We start from the raw sequence: 18,262 nt of genomic DNA on the forward strand, positions 1-18,262 counted from the left end.
TTTTCCTTGATAATTTCTTGAAAGATGCTGTCTAAATCCTCTTTCAGATAGTCCCGTGATTCTATATCTGTTTTCCAGATTGGTTGTTTTTCCCTTTCCATTGATATATTTTTCATTTTCTTCTTTTTATTTTTTGGATTTGTTTGATTTTTGATGTCCCGAGAGTGTCCGTTTGCTTAGCTTTTATACTTCTTTTCCATTTGACCAGTTGGACTTTTTTTTTTTTTTTTTTTTTGGCTGAGGCAATTGGGTAAAGTGACTTGCCCAGGTTCACACAGCTAAGTGTGTCTGAGGTCAGAGTTGACTTCAGGTCCTTCTGACTTCAGGGCTGGTGCTCTATACACTGTGCCACCTAGTTGCCCCCTCCCCTTTTTTTTTTTTTTTAATTTTTAAAGCTTTTTATTTTCAAAACATATGCACAGATAACTTAATAACATTGACCCTTTCATAGCCTTGCGTTTCAGATTTTCTCCTCATTCCCTCCATCCCTTCCCCTAGATGGCAAGCAATCCAGTATATGTTAAACATATTAAAATATATGTTAAATCCGATATGTATAAATATATTTATGCAATTATCTTGCTGCACAAGAAAAATCAGATAAAAAAAGAAAGTAAATGAGTAAGAAAACAAAATGCAAGCAAACAACAACAAAAAGAATGAAAATGTTACGTTGTGATCCACACTCAGTTCCCACAATTCTCTCTCTGGGTGTAAATGGCTCTCTTCATCACAAGATAATTGGAATTGTCAACAATCATCTCATTATTGGAAAGAGTCATATTCATCAGAATTGGTCGTCATATAATATTGATGTTACTGTATAGATCTCTTTGTCGAAGAAATCCACTTCCATCAGAATACATCCTCGCACAGTATTGTTGTTGCGGTATATAATGATCTCTTGGTTCTGCTCATTTCATTTAGCATCAGTTCGTATAAGTCTCTCCAGACCTCTCTAAAATCATCCTCCTGATCATTTCTTATAGAAAAATAATATTCCAAAACATTCATAAACCATAATTTATTCATCCATTCTCCTATTGATAGGTATCCACTCAGTTTCCAGTTTCTTGCAGTGGCTGCCACAAACATTTTTGCACATGTGGGTCCCTTTCCCTCCTTTAAGCTTTCTTTGGGATTTAAGCCCAGTAGAAACACTGCTGGATCAAAGGGTATGCACAGTTTTATAGTCGTTTGGGCATAATTCCAAATTGCTCTCCAAAATGGCTGGATTTGTTCACAACTCCATCAGCAATGTATTAGTGTCCCAGTTTTCCCACATCTACTCCAACATTCATCCTTGTCTTTTCCTGTCATCTTGGCCAATCTGACAGGTGTGTAGTGGTATCTCAGAGTTGTCTTAATTTGCATTTCTCTGATAAATAGTGATTTAGAGCACTTTTTCTAATGATTAGAAATAGTTTTGATTTCATCATCTGAAAATTGTTCATATCCTTTGACCATTTATCTATTAGAGAATGGCTTGAATTCTTATAAATTAGAGTCACTTCTCTACATATTGTAGAAATGAGGACTTTATCAGAACCATTAAATGTAAAAAAAAGGATTTCTCAATTTATTGCTTTCTTTCTGATCTTTTTTGCATTAGTTTTGTTTGTACAAAATCTTTTTAACTTAATGTAATCAAAATTATCTTTTTGACATTCAATTGTGAGTTCCATTTCTTCTTTGGTCCCAAATTCCTTTTCCATAGATCTGAGAGGTAAATAAATAGTATATGTTCTTAAATAGTATATGTTCTTCTAATTTCCTTATAATATCATTCTTTTATGTCTAAATCATGGACCCATTTAAATCTTATCTTTGTATGTGGTGTTAGGTGTGGATCAAGCCCTAATTTTTTCCACACTAGTTTCCAGTTTTCTCAGCAGTTTTTGTCAAATAGTGAGTTCTTATCCCAAAAGCTGGGATCTTTGGGTATGTCAAACACTAGATTGCTATAGTTATTTACTATTTTGTCCTATGATCCTAACCTGTTCCATTGATCGACTATTCTATTTCTTAACCAAATGGTTTTGATGACTGCTGCGTTATAAGATAGTTTTAGGTCTGGCACAGCTAGGGTGGCCTTCATTAGCATTTTTCCCCCCCATTAATTCCCTTGAAATTCTTGACCTTTTGTTCTTCCAGGTGAATTTTGTTATTTTTTCTAGATCTTTAAAATAATTTCTTGGGAGTTTGATTGGTATGGCACTAAATAAGTAGATTAATTTAGATAGTATTGTCATTTTTATTATATTTGCTCGGCCTACACATAAGCTGGTAAACCAGTTGGACTTTTTAAGAAGTTTTTTCTTCAGTAGATTTTTTAATCTCTTCTTCCATTTGGCCAATTTGTATTTTATGCATCTTTTTGTTTTCTAAGCTTTAAACTCTTTTTTCATAATTCTCTTGCATCACTCTCATTTCTTTTTCCCATTTTTTTATCTAGCTCTCTTATGTGATTTTTAAACTCCTTTTTTGAGCTCTTTCATGAATGCTTTCTGAGCTTGAGATTACTTTGTTTTTCTCTGGAGTTTTGCCCAAAAGGGTTTTGACTTCTCTTCTGAGTTTGTGTTTTTATCTTTACTGTCACCGTAATAACTTTTTATTATCAGATTTCTTTTTTGTTGTGGGATTTTTTTTGGGGGGGGGTCATCTTTTTTGACCTTTTCCCTTTCTTTTCAATTTGAGCTCTGCTCTTAGGGTTAAAAGAGGCATTGTCTTTGGCTTTGAGTGCCAGGGCTGCAGACCCTGACTTTTTGTCTGGTGTTGCACTAATATTGCCTTGAGATTCAAGTCTAATACTATAGGTTGGGGGTGGAAAATGGCTGAAGCTGTTGGAGCTGTCTGGCTGTTTACCGGTGCTGAGCCAGGATTTTGGAGTGGTTCTGTGTTTTTCCAAGACTATCCTGGAGCACTGGTGACCCTGGCTGCTGATAGCTCTGTGTTTGTCCAGGACTGCTGAAGCATGTGGTGGGGACCTTGGTTTATCCACTGCCTATTTGTTTAGACACCTTAGGGTTGGCTTCCAATTGTTTACTTGGGGGTATCTTATGATGCTTGGTGGTTTTCAGAGCTGGCATCTGTACCCTGACTATGCTAAGGCATCTGGGAGATAAGGGTCCTGGTGGTGGCATTTACCTGCTCTACTGCACTGGAGCCCAGGATCTCCCACTGATTTGTTAAGATAGCAGCACAGATAGATCTTTTTTGATTTTTTGCTGAGGCAATTGGAGTTAGTTTAAGTGACTTGCCCAGGGCCACACAGCTAGGAAGCATTAGGTGTCTGAGGTCAGATTTGAACTCATGTCCTTCTTACTTCAGGGCTGGTGCTCTATCTACTGTGCCACCTAGCTGTCCTGAAAGAGACCTTTCTTACTGATTTTCCAAGTTTCTTGATCTAAAAGATTGTTTCACCCCAGCTTTATATTGGTGCTGCTTGTTCCAGCATTTGTTTTGGATTATTTTATTGTTTGGAGGTGAATACGGGAGGGTTACTTCTTACCCTGTTATCTTTGGCATAATGTATAAACTACTGATAAATAAACTAGATCTTTTTTTAAAAAAATAAAATAAAATAGACGACTAATCTTATCAAAAAGGAATATGTGAAAAGCCAAATTTCCATTATTAAATATAAAAATATGAAAATTAAATGGAAGAAATTATTACAAAATATTTTGCCCAATTTTGTGTCAATGAAAGTGGGAACTTGATTGAATACTGGCAAAAATAGAAAATGTCTATATTATCAGGACTAGAAATAGAGATCTTAACTAATATAATCTCAGAAAATCAGCTTTAGTCATAAATGTACTCTTAATCAAAAAATCTCCCAGGAATCAATGGATTTGTAAGTGAGTTTGATCAAACATTCAAACAACAAACCCTAGTTTTATATAAATTGTTTGAGAAAATGGAGAAAGATGATATTTTACCAGATGTTTTCTGTGCAACAATAATGGTCCCAGTACTTAAAACAGGTAGGAATAAGAAAGGAATTTATCAACAACAATCCCTAGTGAAAGTATCAACACAAAAATATTAAATATAATGTTAGCAAAGAAACTACAGTAACATATTAAATTTATACACTCAGACTAGTTTTGAATAAGAAATAAGCAAATGGTTTCAAAGTGGGAAAATTATAACCATGATAAGTAATATTAGTAAAAATATATATATACATATATAATCACATGATTATGATACAGAAAAAATATTTTGACAATATCACATGCCCCACCACCAACAAAACTGATAGTATCATCTGTAATGAAGGAAAAAACAGAAATCTTTCTAATAAAATAGGGGTGAAGTAAGATATCTGCTATCACCACTATGGATATTGTTCTAGAACTACTAACTATAGCAGAAAGAGAAATAAAGGAAATAAAATCACCACCCTTTCTGTATATAACCAATACAACCCAGAAGAACAGTATAGAAAACAAATTCCATTCAGTATTTTCCTTACTAGTACAAACACAGAAAAACAAAAGAACAAAATATTATTTACAGAAATAAAGATTTCAATAACTGAAAAGTACTTGCTAATGATCAGGCCATCCTCGATGTATTTTTTTTAAATATGACACTCCTAGCGCAGCTATGTATCACAGTAAATAGAGCATCAGCCCCGAAATCAGGAGGGCCTGAGTTCAGATCTGGCCTCAGATACTTAACACTTACTAGCTATGTGACCCTGGCAAGTCACTTAACCTTAATTGCCTCAGCACCCAAAAAAAAAAAAAAAAAGACACTTCCTAAATGAATTGCACTGCTATACTAATCAAAGAAGTGCTTCAGGGAAATAGGCAAAATTATGTCCAAATCTAAAATATCTTGTATTTAACTACTTGTTACTTCTAAATTTATATTAATGCATAAACATAAAGAATGTTATATGTATATGTATATGTGTATATGTTTTTCATTTGTGTTCCATGGGGAGTGATTTTTTTTTTTTTTTTTTTGGTGACTACTTACACCTGATGCTTAGTATACATGTAATAAATGCTTATCGGTTGATTGATTCATGGTAAAATGTTTTGAATTCATGTCAAGAGAATCAGTTGTGAAGGTATTAGAATTGTTTAGGCTGAAGAGTTGGCGGGGGCAGGGGGAGAAGGGAGGGTTAGTCCAGAGAGGAGGTGTACTACAATGATAAATATCAGGTATTTTTGATGTCTGTCAGGTCTAAGATTTATTAAGATGTATATGTATATGTGTATATATTTTTCATTTGTGTTCCGTGGGGGGTGATTGTTTTTTTGTTTGTTTTGTTTTGTTTTGTTTTTTTGGTGACTACTTATACCTGATGTTTAGTATACATGTGATAAATGCTTATCGGTTGATTGATTCATGGTAAAATGTTTTGAATTCATGTCAAGAGAATCAGTTGTGAAGGTGCAGTACTGGGTTAAAGGAATAAAAATCATGAACAAGCCAATTTAGATTAGATGCAATAAAAAACCTCCTAATAATTAGAGCAGATATGATGTAGAAATTTTTATTAAGATAGAGATTGAACTGTGTGGCCTGTTCCCCTCTTCCAACTATGATATTTTACAGATTGCTTAAAATAAGCTAGTTGTCAGAAATAGAATTGAATAGGACATTAATGATATCATGTAAATAGATGCCTCTATCAGAGGGATTCACAAGAAAATTATATCAAAAATTTAAATAGCTTTTATTGTCCTCATTCTTTATAAACTATTTTGCAAATGAAATAGATAACTTGCTGAACTTTTTATGAGGTAGAAAGCATGTCCCTTTAGATAAGGGAAATAAAAAGCATTATGGAACTAATTTATTAAGGAATACATATACTTTAATAGATGATGTTATATTACAGATTTACCTCTTTATAGAGCAAAACCAGTTTATGCTCTCTTATCCTATGTGATATTATACATGTTTTCTTATAGAGTCAGAATGCATCTACACAGCAAACTATACTCTTTTTACATTTTGTGTGTATTTTTGCATCACTTAGGTTGTTGCCTTCCTTATCTATACTCTTGATAAATAACCATCCCAACTGTTTTTCCAGCCAGAGTGAATGATGAAATGCCATTTCGCATATATAGCTTGTCACTGGAAATATGTTATGCTTTATTTATGAGTATCACTTTTGCCTTTTGCATCACTCACAACTTGTGAAATGAATCAAATTAATAGAAAAATGCTAAATAGAATTCTGACATCAAATAACAGAAATATATAAAAATCATAATCAAGTGGTATTTATGCAAGGAATATAAAGGTGGTTCATTAATAGGAAAAGAGTTAACACAATATAAAACAAATGATTATTTAGTATGATTGATAGGCTTACATCAATAAATAAAGAAAAACCTTTTACATCATCACACAAAAAAGCAAAGATCAGTACAAGTAGTTTTCCACTTCATGGAAAAAATGAAGGTAACTAAGTTTGTTAAGCAAAGAATCAGGAAATAAAGGAAAAAAGAATGAGCTAATTATTGGGCCATTAGCCTACCAAAAATGCTAAGCTAATAAATGATACTCATTAAATAATGTTTTCAAGAATAATAGCTAATATTTATATAGCATTTAAGACTTGCAGGTTGCAAATTATCTCATGTTGTCTTCTTAGCAGTCTTATAAGATGGATGCTATTATTGCCACCATTTCCTAAATGAGGAACTTGAGACTCAGGTAAGCTTAATGATTTGTCTGAGTCAGAATTCTAATCCCGGATTTACAAACTATAAATCCAGTATTTAATCCACCATTCCATATGATCTTTAAAGAGACATTTTGAGGATTAAATCATATCAGTCATAATCTATTATCTTCTCTTGTATCAAAATCTAGACTTTGGACTTGTATTTCTTAAAAACTGCTAGCCAATGGTTTAGTAGTCACATCTGCCATATCTTTTACTGTTGATCTTTCCTTAGTAACTTGAATTCACTAAGGACAGCCCAGTACTTGTTGGAATCCTTACAAAGTGCTAATTTAGCGTGGTACTTAGCAAATCCCCTAGCTCACTAATGTATTTTAAGTACTCATTGGAGTTCACACATTTGGGAGATTTCAGAGTTTAGTATGAGATATCCGAATTCACACCTCCCTTGAAGCTCTTAGGGCCAGAGAGCACTCTGGGAGGAAACCCATAATCCCACTCTCGTATCCCACAATCCCACTTTCGGAGAAGGAGCATAAATGGAGCTTCAGGGAGTCAATCAAGTTAGTTACTTCGGAACATTGCCAAGGGTCGGAGAGGAGCACTCTGAGAGATTGAGAGCCAGAAGCTCTCTCTCAGAGGCAAGACCAATTCACCTTTTTGCTGGCTGGAGGATGAAGAAAGCAGAGGCAGAAGCAAAGGACAAAGCTGCAAGAGCTCTTAGAACCAAGGAGAGAGAAAGAGGCCTCTAAGAAAACTAACCGGGCTATATTGGAGACAATAAAAGATCATAACTTTTAGCACCTGGCTGCATTTGGGTGATTATTATTTTTAACTGAAACTAAGGCTGCCTCCAGAAAACCTCCCCAAGAAACCTGCTCCTAGAGAGAACCATTATATTTTAAAGAAGAAAAATACCATAAGTACTCTCATGATTTCTTCCTTATTAATCATTTTGGACTTGTCAAAAAGAATTCTTCCCCTTCTCCCCTCCCCTCCCCCCCACAAAAAAAGAGGAATTTAATGTATGTGATATGAGACTATTCTCTAAATTCTTATTTATTTATTTATTTGTTTGTTTTTGCTGAGACAATTAAGGTTAAGTGACTTGCTCAGGGTCACACAACTAGAAAGTGTTAAGTATCTGAGGTCCTCGGGTTCTCCCGACTTCAGGTCTGGTCTTTATCTATTGTGCCACTCAGCTGCCTCTTCTTATTCAATTTTAACTAGTAATTTCTGAATAATAAAATTCCCCAATGTTTAATAATCTTTAATATAAGAAATATTTTTGTTCTATTTATTTCCAGACATTTTCTAAGCTGCTTAATTTATCTTTTCCTATATTTTATCATGTATTGGATAGCTTTGCCATTTACTGCTTTGGACTCTAATTAGAGATCTGTAATTCCCCCACTCTCACTCCCTTCCTCCTGCCTCCACATTCTACCTTCAGTTCCTTTCTTTTCTCCAGAATTCTTGACCATCTATATGAATCATGCTATCATTTTTATCTAATTCTCTTCAGGATGCCATTGACAAATAAAATTCAACTGTTGCCCATCATGTAATATTGCCCTCTCATGTAATACTCAGTAAGTTGATCTTTGTGATTTTTGTTGTATAAGGACTTTATACTGATCCCTGTAGAATTTCATTTATTCAATTCAGTCCATATAGTACATTCTCATTCTTGCTCACTTTCATGCGCATACTTTCTCAACTTTGTCACCTGTAAAAGCAAAATTTATATAGTTTCCTCTAAGTTATTACTCAAATGGAGCTGTGTTCTCACTGATTTGAATATTCTCTCTAATGCAGATCTTTACCCATGTTCATCTTCTCTGTTAAGTTTACTATTAGAGGCCTTCTTCACTTTGTGTTAATATTATAAAAACCAATGAAGCACATGTATTATCTAAAATAAAGGTTTTTAATTTTTGTGTGTGTGATGGGCTCCCCTTAGTAAGTCTAGTGGATCCTTTTCAGGATGATACCATTAGTACAGAAAATAAAATACATAGGATTACAAAGAAAATCAGTTGTAGTGAAATACATTTTTCTTTTTCTTTTTTTTTTGCTGAGGCAATTCGAGTTAAGTGACTTGACCAATGTCACACAGCTAGGAAATGTTAAATGTCTGAGATAAGATTTGAACTCAGTCCTCCTAACTTCAGGGCTGGTGCTCTATCCATTGTGCCATTTAGCTGTATGTTCTACAATATATTTGAAAAATATGTTTTTCAAAAAATTAGTTCATTAGGCTCTTAGTTAAGAACCCCTGATCAAAAATTATCCCTCAGTCCTACCAGCTGATAAACTCTCTCTCTTTTTTTTTTTTTTTTTGAATATATATTTCTTCAATGGTGTAGTAGCATTTTATACTAATAAATATTTTTATATTAACAAGAGTAGGACCTGGACGGAAGAAGCATGATGGAAAGGTTTTGAGTGAATGTCAGTAGAGGAGAAATAGTTAAGATTTTGTTTCTACTGGAGTTCTTTTCTGTCAAAAACAAAGGAGCTATAGCTTTTTGCTTTACCTTAATTTCATTCTTCAAAAGACAGAAGAAGCAACAAGAGTAAATTCTATTCCAAGTCAGGAAAGAGTAGAAGATTGTGAGAAAATGAATTCTCCATGCTAAAGCTTGCCATAAGAGAAAGTGATATACAACACATATAAGATCAGAGAATAAATAGGACCTTTTCTTGGGGTCACTGCGATGATATAAAGGACAACAGAGAGAAGATAGATTTATTTGATTTTGTTGTTTCTGTTTTCTCTGCAAAGAAGAATGATTTTTGCACTGGGGATGACATAATAAAAATGACTTGATAACCAGAGAGTTGATTACGAAAGGTAAGTGAGGAAATATTAAGAATATATTTGAATTCAAGTCACTTATTCCAAATTTAAGTACATACTTAAGTACTTAAGTACATACTTACTGTTAGAAAACAAGAACATATCCCATACCCATAAGATTGGTAAAAGTGACCAGAGAGAAAGATGACAAATAATGAAGGGGCTGTAGGAAAACAATATATTAATAACCTATAGGTAGAACTATGAACTGCTTCTCTCATTTTGGAAAACAGTTTAGACCTAAGCTTTCAAAAGTTACTAAGTTGTAGAGGGCAACTAGATGGCACAGTGAATAAGAGTCTCAGCCCTGAAGTCAGGAGGACTTGAGTTCAAATCCAGCCTCAGACACTTAATACTTCCTAGCTGTGTGACCCTAGGCAAGTCACTTAACCCCAATTGCCTCAGCAAAAAAAACCCAAAACACTAAGTTATGCTTACTCAGGTATACAATTGCTAGGTATATACTCTAGAAAGATAAGGAGGAAAAGAATCCATATATATACAAAAATATAGCACTTTTATTGGGGGCCAGGACTGGGACTAGTTAAATAAATTTCTGTTAGGGATTGACCAACCAAATGTATGCTGTGTAGTGGGATATTTTAAGAAATTAGTGAAATGGATGATTGATTTCACAGGAGGAACTCTGAGAACTGATGCAAAGTGAAGTTAAAAAAAAAAAGTTTACAATAAAAATTTGACAGCAAAGTTACCAAGAAAAACAACTTTCAAAGACCTTAGGACTTCAACCAATACAGTAACAGGCAATAATTTCAGAGGACTAAAGATGAAGTATGTGTTTCATCCAATTCCTGCTAGAAAGGTGATGCTCTTAAAAGGCAGAATGAGAAATACATGGCCAGTGTGGAAATTTATTTTCTTTCCTCATGTATATTTGTTACATGGGCTTTAATTCATTCATGTATTTAGGCAGCTAAGTGGTTCAGTACATAGAACACTGGGTTTAGAGTCAGAAAGTGTGTCTGAGATACTTAACTAGTTGTGTGACCCTGGACAAGTCACTTAATTTCTTTTTGCCACAGTTTCCTTATCTTCAAAATAAAGAAAACGAAACTACCCATGTTCTGGGGCTGTTTGGAAAATTAAATGAGATAATAATTGTAAGATACTTAGCATAATACCTTACACATAAAAAACACTATAAAGATTAGCTGTTATCATTACTATCATCATCATCATCATATTAGTAGTTCAGTTTTAGAGACAGGTGAGAGTAATAGAAAAAATACTTTTTAATACAAGAAATTACAAATAAAAAATTTTGCTATAAAAGAAGTTATTCTAGTAAATGTTCGCTAAAGTATTGTGGTTAGTGTAAAGGGTACTTATTTTAGAATCAAGGGATTTGGGATACAATCTTGACTATCTTGTAATTGTGTGTACTTGGATAAATCTCATGATTTCTCTGTGCCTCATTGTCTTCATAGGTAAAATATGGGGTTTGGACTAGATTGTCTCTTGGATACATGTAGTGTCCTGCTTTCTAGAGCCTTCACACCGGGGTGATTAAGATATACCTTCCTAATGGAGAAGAGATGAGGCAGGATTCCTGAGGATGGTGGAAAAAGGGAGTCCATTCATTTAAAGGACTTTCCCCTTTTTTTAATGTAACAAAAACAACATTGCGCACATGGGACTACATAAACAACTTGCTATGTAGTTTTCCACCTGATAGCACTCTCCCATCCGGTATCACTCTGCTTCAATCACAACACAGGTTGTCACTGTTACCTGACTTCTCAGGAAGGCCGAGAGCCCTCAGAAAAGAAGGGGAGCCAAACCAGACAGTGTTAGAAGGTTTCCTCAGGGCTGAAGGTTCTTATACCTCACCCAGAGTTTCCCCACTAACTGTGACTCTCTACAGATACATAAGAGCTTTAAACTGTGATCTTTGACCTATCCATGTAACTATTACTATTCATAATAACAAAATTATAGAAATAACATGTACCAAATAATGAGTACTAGCTGAACAAAACATATTTTACAAATCAGTGAAAAATTAAGTATCTTATATGTCATATGCATGAAGTAGAATAATAATACCATATATAATGACATAGGCCATACTAATTTTTTTTTTTGAGCATAACCATCAGAATAATATGTGCACTGACTATAGGTGTTTAAGTAAAGACAATAGCGCGAAAACAGATACACAGAATACTTCATCTGTTTGTTGACAAACAGAATGATCTTTTTCAAATTTCTTGAATTAGTGTATGATTTTTAAATAGTTTTAACAGATTCTAAAGACAAATATATAATTGTTTAAATCAGGTTTTTTTTGTATTCTTTTATTTTTTATGTTTATTCTTTGTCTTTCAGTACATAATGCACCTAATTTGAGAGGACAAAGGAATTACAGATTTTCTAGTAATAATTTTCAGTCACCATAATGTCTGCTAACAGTCCATGATTTATCCATAAAATAGCAACTTGATTGCAGTTGATCAAATAAATCTTCACAATCAAATACATAACTATAAGATAATTTTCAGAGGAAAAGAAAGAGTCAAAATCTGGAAATACTGATTGTCATTTAAATGTTGAACAGGAATCCAGTTCATTCTTTTGAATTTTTGGATCTGAAAAGCTCTTGGGGCAAAGAATCTTTTAGTTTTGCTCTTATATCCCCAAACTCTAAAATGAAGTCTCAAGTTCTTGTTGATTGAGGTAGTGGTAGAAGTTCTTTAATTTGGTCAAATATTTATTTGACAATAACCATGTCCTGGGCATGTATGAAGTGTAGTATGGGAATAGCAGATAGACCTGTGTGAAATATAAGGTATTGTCAAGTAAAAGTGCTTTTAATTTTTTTTTGTATATTTTATTTTCTTCCAGTTACATTCAAAACAAATTTTTTACATTTGTTTTTTAGATTTTCTCTTATTTCCACCCAGAATTAAAAACCCACATGTGAAGTTATGCAAAACATTTCCTTAAAAGTCAAGTTGTGAAAGAAAATAATAGAACTCTTACCCTGATGAAAATAAATATTTTTTCTTGAGAAAAATTAAGTTTTAAAAAAAAAGACAGAAGAGAAAGCTTTAATCTGTATTCAGACACAATCACTTCCTTCTCTGGATAATGGATAGAATTTTTCATCTTAAGTTCTTCAGAGTAGTTGTGGATGATTGTGCTACTGAGAATAGGAAAATCATTTACAGCTGGTCATCTCACAACATCGCTATTACTTTGTATATCGTACATTGCACCTTGTTCATGAAGGGTTTTCCAGTGTTTTCGTTTTTCCTGAAGAGCATCTTGCTCATTTCCCATAGAATAATAATATTCTATCACAATGTATACCAGAGTTTATTGAGCCATTCCCCAATCGATGGGCATCCCCTCAATCCAATTTTTTTCCCTGAAAAGAAAACTGCTATGAATATTTTTGTAAATATAGATCATTTTCCTTTTTGTTTTTCCAAATCTCTTTTGGTATTCATGACTAATAGTGATAATGTTAGGTCAAAGGATATTCATGAATTTATAGTCCTTTGAGTACAGATCATATCTTTTGATAATTTATCAATTGGGATATGGCTCTTATTTTTTATAAATTTGACTCAGTTCCCCCTATGTTTGAGAAATGAGACCTTTGTGCTTCAGTTTTTTTTTTTTACAATTACTAGTGCTAATTATATTTTCCCCCATTTATTTTCTCTCTCCTTTCATCCCTCTTCAAAAATGTTTTGCTACTGACCAGTAGTGCTCTTTTTTTTATCACCCTCCCTCGCTTTCCATATACTTGGAAATTCTCCTCCTGTTTTTCTGCAGGATAAAATAGATTTCTATACTCCTATTGAGCATGTATATTGTTGCCTATTTGAGCCAATTCTGATGAGAGTAAGGCTCACACACAAACCCTCCCTTTCTTCTCTTCCCTCTACTTTTTCTTGCCTCGTTTTTTATAGCAGATAATTTGCACCATTCCATTTACCCCTTTTCCTTTCTCCCAGCACATTCCCCCAACCTCTTAATTTCAGCATCTTTATTTATCTATTCATTCATTCGTTTGTTTGTTTTGCTAGGGGTGATTGGGAATTTTATCATTTTTAAAGAAGATATTATCCCTTCATCTTCAACTCACACCTATGCTCTCTGTCTATTTATACTCCTTCTAACTGCCATAATATAAGTGCTTCAATTTAAAGTACTTTTCAAATTTGGGACTCTTGCCGAAAAATAGCTCAGGGTTCTGGTCTGACTCTATTCTGTGGATAAGGAATGGCAGTAATAAGCAAGATGGAAAAGTAGTACACATATTAAAATGAGCAGATGTTCATGAATAGAGAAAAAAGTGCTTGATCATTCAGCAATATTTATTGAGTACCTATTGCATGTAATACCAAAATAGATAATAACAAGCACATATTTGACAAGTGATATAGGCCAAATGCTATAGAAGTAGAAGTTAGAAAAGGACATCTTATACAAGAGGTGACCAGGAAATATCATGGAGATGGCATTTGAGCTGGGTCTTGAAAGAATAGTTTAAAGAAGGGAAAATAAGGCATAACTTTAAAAAAAATCACTTCATATTTGTATGTGCACTATGATAAGGTGCATCAGAAAGGATCTTTAGTTTGTATTCACAAACCCTAGTCTCAAATCATAGTTATTAGATAGATAGGTGAGAGAGTAATATGTGCTACACCCTATCCATTTGAGGAAGCCCTGAAAAAGAGAAACAGGGTCTTGGTGGAAATTTCTCAACTTAAGAATTATTTTCTTTAGCATCCATGATTGGTTATCAGTAGTTTAGTCACTGGAAACCACAGAATGATATGGCTCTTATTATAACCTAGATGAGATCCCTATCAGCTTAATCTAGTTGTTCCTACTCTTCCTAGGTAACTGTCTATAGCAAATTGTTTGAAGGTCATTGATTGCAGGGATGATGGCCTGTCCAGAATTTGGGGAGTTATTCCCACATCTTCAGGGGTAATTTACAGATGAAGGGCTGTTTCTTCAACAGGCATGAACTGCAAAGGAGAAAGGAGCCATGAGCAACTCAAATCTGTGTGCTCAAAGCTTCTGTACCACCAGCCACGTATTTTGAGGACCTCCTAATCCAGGTTGGCCAGATTCAGCCCTTCCCCAAGAAGCTCATCTTATTGACTCTATGACCTTGGGAATATAACAACCTATGTTGGACCAGTTTACCTAACTGTGTGCTGACGGAACAGTGTTCTGGCTGGGAACAGCCAGAAAGTACTGGCTCCAGTGTCAAAGAAATTCATACCCCACTTTTGACACTACCTGTTGACCAGAGCAGGTCATTTTACCCATCTTGTACTTCAATTTTCTTACCTGGAAAATGAAGAAATTGGACTAGATGTCCTCTGAAGTCCTTTCCAGCTCTAAGTAGACAATGTTGAAATTAAAGGTGTCCTTCAGTACCAGGCCAATAAATTTGGATCCCATAAAGATGTTAAAGATTTATTGTTTTTTGTAACAAAATAATCTGAAGATGATCTGGTCAGTGTTGTGCATCAGGAAAATTAGTATGTGAACTAAAATTAGTTTTGGCAGCACAAAATCAGATTTAACAAGATTTAAGACCCTCTATAATATATTTCTTGAAATTGTTTTTGAAGCCCAGGTCCTTGTATTTGTATATCTAACTTTGCCCTTTTTTTTTTTAAGTTTTCAGTTTTGACATTATGTTTTACTCAGAACAACAAAATTTAGTTATAAGTTACATATAAAGGGTTTATCTTGAATGTTTTAATGATATGATTATATCATAATTACAGAATTAAGTAACAATTAAAATATACTTATAAATATAAAGAACAATTATCCACATTGTTTAAAATTAAATTTAAAAATTAATGTTAGTCTAAAAATGAAATTATTCACCTAATTTAAATGTGAATATGATGACCTTTGTATTATGTGCATGCAGAAGATAATAATTTTTGTGACATAAAATACAAAATTCCATTTTTTTCCCCAAGGACCTATAAGCATTTCTTGAAATTATGTACCCTTGAAAAATTGAAAATTATTTTTTTCTCATAAAAGCCTCTTTTCAAGAATATCACCTTAAGAAGATTTCATCACTGCCATTTATGACATGAAAAAATTTGTTTTCTAATTTATGCATATTTTTATAAAAATAAAGACCGCTTTTCATTTTTTAGATTTATCCAGTAGGTTTTTTAGACATAACCATGATTTTATATGTCTTTGTCCAGCTTAAAAAAGCACATGCCCACCAGAGCCAGGCATTATCACCATTAAAGCAATAACATCACTTACTCCACTTTGTGGGCATTGTAAAATATAGCAAAAAATAACAGAATAACCAAAATAGACCCAAAAAATAATCATTTAATGAGCCGAGCATTCTATTTCTTAGCATGTAAGAAATTTTGGCCTCCATTAAATTTATATATATATATATATATATATCATTAAATGTATACACACACACACACACACACACACACACACACACACACACACAAAATCAGCTACAATTTTGAAAGGCAATATTTAGTTAGCTCCTTTGGTTCCCACATTTGGTTATCAGAATAATATGATAAGAGTATACAAATCTGAAACATGAGCCCGAAACAAAGAATAAAATTAATTTCAGCCTCTATAAAGGTAGTTTAAACTACTAAAGGAGTTATCCCCCCACAAACTCATACCAGTTTTAGGGATAGCTGATAGTTTAGTGGATAGTGCATAAGACCTGAAAGGAAGAAGATCTGAGTTCAAATCTAACCTTAATCTCTTGGGCAAATAGTTTAACCTTTGCCTCATTACTAATTGCACTCACTTGTTGTGAGGCTCAAATAAGATAATATCTGTAAAAGATGCTTAACACAGTTCCTGATACATGTTAAATGCTATATATGCACATACTCACTTCTCCTTTCCTTCTTCCAACCCCTCTTTTTCAGATCAATAGATCAATAGGTGAATATCTGGGTATATCTTCCCCTTTCACAAAGCATACTTATGGGTAGCAGTGTTTTTAAATTTGTAGAGTTTTACCATAAAAAATATGACATGATAAATTTGCTTTTGCATTAGTAATTTTTACAGTGCTGACCTATTTTTTAAAGATTCACATTGTAAGTAATGCGACTTAAAGATGCCTTATAGGTTCAAACTAAAAGGATTCTGCTGCTCCACAATATAATGTAGATTACTAAAACAAATGAAATCCTTTGTTTTCATTCATACACCACCATCATGCAGAGCTCTAGTATTGATTGAATGGAATTACTCTTATATAGAAATACCATAAAATGTTCCATAAATTTAAGCATTTGTTTGAACATTTCTTGATGGAAATGCCAGAAGTAAAAAATATTAACAAATGCTTTCTTTGACTATAATTATAACAGCAGCAGCAATAACTATAAAAGTAAAAGTTGTTTGAGAACCCATAAGTAGAAAAATAGGCTTCTCCTCCCTACCCTTTCCTCCACACACAAACTTAATGTGTTATTATTAAAGAATTGTATTTTTCTAGGAACTTCTAGCAATATCAGGTATCTTCAATTTTTTAGCACTTTAAATCTTGACTTATAATTTCAACATAAAATAATAGACTAAATGTATCATCAGACTTTTTTTTTTCATTAATTACTGAGGTTTGCAAAACAATAAAAATGTCGCCACTTCTATCTACCTTCAACTACTGCTTAGAATTAAAAGGTAGTCCCTTAGTGTATATAAACTGATTACTCAAATAAATATAAATTAGTATGTACATTTCCTTTCCAGCTGTTTATTTGGTTAATAATTTTTAGTTTTAATAAAGGAATAGTTTTTAATAAAGGAAGCTATTAGGCTTCAAAAGTTTTTGTTTTGTTTTGTTTTTTCCTGTTTTTATGATGTTCGTGGAAATATTGTGAAAATCAGTATTGATTCAGCTACAGTTAGCTAAATGGAAGGGAAACAATTCTAAAAAATTTGGATATCTACCTCTTTTCTTTGTATTTGTGTTCTTCCCCAAAAAAAATCCATAAAAGAATTTTCTTTTTAAAATTTGTTCATTTAAGAGTATTTGTATTCTTCTAAGCTAGTGATCTGGAGATACAGTAAAAATAAATATTAGAATAGATTGCATTTTTTTTAAATGACTCATAATAAAGTTGCAGTGAGAAATTTTAGCTAGTACTCACATGGAAAACTCAGGCATTTGTTCTTTCTTAAAGAAATAAAAAAGTGATTGAAAGCAAAAACACTTTTCTGTGTTTTTGTTTTCCTACTCTTTGATTTTTATGTAGAACTTATTCTTTCCTTTTATCTAAGTCTTTCTAACTCTTTTGGAATATTGGTGAAATTTATACAATTGAAGTATTCCCAAACTGTTTAAATTCATCATCTTCCCAGTATTTTCTTTATGAAAAGGAAATGATTAAATGGAGAAAATCTGTGGTCTCTGTTTCATGGACATTTTCATTGTCCATTCATTTTCTTAATGATTCTACGTCAACCTTTTTTTCATAGGTTCCTTTATAAGCCAATTTATATATTAGGGCTGTAATAAAAGTGAGTTTAATTTTTATGTCATAGTTTGCTTAATATAGTTTCAGATAATTTATTTAATTTATTTAAAATAGTGTCCATGTGAAAAGCATTCCATGTGACTATTAACTAATGTTTTTAAAAGTTAGTTTTTATTTAAGTTATCAAATCACTAAGACATCTTATCATGGAAGTTTGTGGCTTATGATTCC

At 33.0% G+C, this 18,262-nt stretch overlaps 1 protein-coding gene across 2 annotated transcripts in view; it reads left to right on the forward strand.

The window, feature by feature from the left end:
- Window positions 1–18,262, forward strand: part of MYH10 (myosin heavy chain 10) — a 227,432-nt gene that overhangs the window by 149,970 nt on the left and 59,200 nt on the right. The gene's annotated exons all lie outside the window — the stretch shown is intronic.

This window comes from Antechinus flavipes, chromosome 4 (assembly GCF_016432865.1).
Source record: "Antechinus flavipes isolate AdamAnt ecotype Samford, QLD, Australia chromosome 4, AdamAnt_v2, whole genome shotgun sequence".
NCBI lineage: Eukaryota > Metazoa > Chordata > Mammalia > Dasyuromorphia > Dasyuridae > Antechinus > Antechinus flavipes.